Source organism: Petromyzon marinus, chromosome 19, assembly GCF_048934315.1.
Source record: "Petromyzon marinus isolate PM22_M1 ecotype Great Lakes invasive population chromosome 19, UKy_Petmar_22M1.pri1.0, whole genome shotgun sequence".
NCBI classification, from domain to species: Eukaryota; Metazoa; Chordata; class Hyperoartia; order Petromyzontiformes; family Petromyzontidae; genus Petromyzon; species Petromyzon marinus.
Window position 1 is genome coordinate 10,407,757 of NC_133685.1, and position 3,561 is coordinate 10,411,317.

Genomic DNA, 3,561 nt, shown 5'->3' on the forward strand with positions numbered 1-3,561 from the left:
GAAGGCGTCCCCAAAAATGTCATACATCTCCCCGACGGTTATTCCAAACAACCTTTTTCCACTGAAATCTTAATTGGCATCTTTTGCAAAAAATTCGTGCCCAACAAACACGGTACCGCCAAGGCCGTTGAAACCAAAACACTGCCTGTCACAATAACCTCCCCAATTTAAATTGTCGCAACCACACAGCCCATAATGCCCAAACTACCCCCGTTTGCCGCTACACATGGCCCTTCCACTGGCGCTAACGATCCAGGCGACGTCGGCAGCGACCGAAAAGTTTGCAACGAAATGAGAGTTGCCGACGCCCCGGTATCCACAATAACCCGTACCATAACACCTTGAATACATGCCATCACATCCGACGATCCCGGCGCGGCCCCCAACACACGATGTACCAACGCGCCCCACATATCCCGGCCATGCGTACTATCCGAACCCGATGAATACGGTTGAGATGACGCAGATGAGTGATGTGGATAGGGCGGCCGTGTATTGAATGCATCTCGACTCACCCGGGATCCTTGGTCTTGGGGGAACCGCCCGCTGTAGTTGTTCGGCATCCACGGAAGACCACCTCTTCGTCTCCAGCAGTCGTGGGCGAGATGACCCCTCCGCCCGCACTCGTAGCATGTCCGATGCACGCCGTCTCCATATACCCCGGGATGACGCCGTCGTTCTCCGGTCGACACCTCGGCCGCCGCTGCCATCGGTGGCGCCTCGTCCACCACCACCGCCACCGTGCTCGCGGCCCCGGCAGGGGTCGTCAGCGACGGCTGCGCTACCGCCGCCGCTGGTTTATCTCGTATATCAAGGTTGACTTGTATGTTCCTGGTGATCAGCAACGATGACACGTCGTCGTCATCATCCTTGTACGGGAGCGACAAGACGACTTTCAGTTCTTTCGCCAGCTGTAACATCTTCTCTTGCAGCAGGGAGTCCCAGCCCTCCTCGTCCATCGCCGGGTACGCAACCTGGGTGAGGGCCAGCAAGGCGCTGCGAAATGCCAGGGGGGACTCTGTGGCCTCCCGTTTCCTCTGTTGAAATCGACGTTTGGCGACTGACCGCGGCTCGTAGACCTTCCTCATTGCCGCAATAGCACCGTCCAATGTTTTTCTGACAGCGGCAGGGAGTCCGTTAAAAGTCGCCAAGGAGTCATCATCCAATGCCGTCGGCAGTGCTCGTAACGCGGCACTCTCCGTCCAATTCAGGGACTCGTAAGCTGCACGGAATCTTCGTATGAATGCCGTCCAATCTCCCACTTTGGCCTCAAATCGTTGTACGTGTAGCCGTCGTGACGGTCCCTCCGACTGGTCGTCTTCGTCGTCGGAATCTTCCAACCGCTCCGGCTGAGCGGCAACCTCCGGCGGTGGACCCGGTACGGGTAGTTGAATGCGGTTCTCCGTCAAGAAGTTCTGGAATTCCTCCGACAACTTCTCCATTCTGGCCTCCCACTGGGTCATGAGGACTCGCCAATCCTCCGGCGATCCCGGCCCTTCAGCACCACCCGAACCGCTGTCACCGTCCGGAGTACTGCCGGACGGTGACAGCTTGAAGAAGGACCCTCTTGAGGAGCCTTTCAAAACCATCACTTTACCCTACATTGCGGGGATCACAAAAAAGATCTCCAAAATCTTGAATAAACACAAGATCCAGGTCCGTTTTAACACATTACATAAATCCGTGATCTGGTTCCGTCTGTAAAAGATGTGATTCCGGACATACAATACCCTGGTGTCTACAAACTAAGTTGCCTCTGTGGTAGTAGTTACATTGGAGAAACCAAACGCCATGTCTCGGACCGCATTCGTGAACACAAAGCAGACCTTAAACACGGTAGGACCAACACCTCGGCCGTGGCAGATCATTGTTATAATTCAGTAGGCTTACATGCCATTGACTTTTCCAAGACAGAGGTTCTTTGTAAGCCATCTGGCTACCATGAGAGATTCGTTCATGAGGCTATCCACATATACAAGCACAGAGACAATTTCATCCGAGAAGATGGATTCTATCTTAGCAATCATTGGAAAGATTTGATAAACCATTTCAGGTCTTAATTGATTGTTCACGCTTACAGTGGCTTTCAGACAGCATACATTAAAAAAAATTGTCTCCCCCCTCCTCTTTTCAGAATATAGATGGACTAGTCCTAAATAAACTGCCAAATCGCTGCGCGTGGCGGCAACGTTTTTTTTTTAATAAATAAATAAATGCACCTTTAAAAATAAATTTATGCAAACCAACACACCTGAAGACGACCGTTTGTGTTATGGTGGAAACGTCGTGAGAATTTTTATTGTTTTATATATATTTTATTATTTTGTTGTTTCCCTTAAACGTGACTTTACCGAAAGAACTAAGAATATGAATTACTGCAGTCACGAAAGCTTTAAATCAAAAATAGATGGACTCGTCCATCTGAATAACTGCCAAATCGCTCTCCGTGGTGCTAACGTTAAAAAACGCCACTTTTTTTCAAATTTTCTTGCTGTGGTTTTCACACCTGATGATGATTGCTTGTGTTGCAGTCGAAACGTCGTGAGAATTTTATTGTTTTATATTGGTATTATTTTATTGTTTCCCTTCTACGTGACTTTAACGAAAGAACCAAGAATATGTATCCCTGCAGTCACGAAAGCTTTAAATATTTTTTTTAATCATTATTATCTATTTAAAAATGACAGTACTATATCAGGAAGTAAATGGACCGCGATACATGCACTTCACCTACTCTTGCACGTAAATTAACTGTAACAATTTAACAGTGTAAACGAGACCATGTGTATTTAATGTTAACTCATTTTCAATGGAAATCGTTTGGATGGGTGACCACCATTCACACACCATGCGATATCAGCAAGGGCCAATCCAGCCACATCCATTAGATTGAACGTGCCCCCACGTCTTTGTTCCTCGCTTCCACCAACCCACAGACCAGCGCGGTGAAGTATGGTCACATAACTCCCGAAAGACCCACGCATGTTAGATGTTTGCCGAACATTATCCATTAAAAGTTTCAGCTAACGTGGAACATTTGGGCCACGTATCGACGTTTTCTGGAGGGTACTGTACAGGGTGGTCCAAATGTCTCGTGACCCCTGTTTAATCCTCTAAAACTTTATATATTTTTTTTCAAAACAAGGTTATATTTTAAACAGAAATGAATATTACAAAGGGGGAAAAAAAGTCACGGGTCAATTCATCGGGGGTCACTAGACACTCCAGTACATACAAATCCAACATTGTACTCGGTTTTATTGGATGCGATTCAATGGGCGCGTGTTTGAAACGTGTTGTTTCGTCATGTGCACTTGCAGAATAATACATTTTTTTTAATGTATATATACACAGCACAGTAGTTAATTACTGAGTCTTTGTATATACACAGCACAGTAGTTAATTACTGAGTCGTTTGCCACACATGCGTCTGGGTTTAATCGGTCGCCATGGTGACGCGTGGGGTCCCTGGTTACATTCCGCAGTCTGCATTGGCAAAGGGGCGGAGCGCGAAACTCTCGTTGTAATTGGTTAAAACAACCCCACGTGACAAGCGCGAGC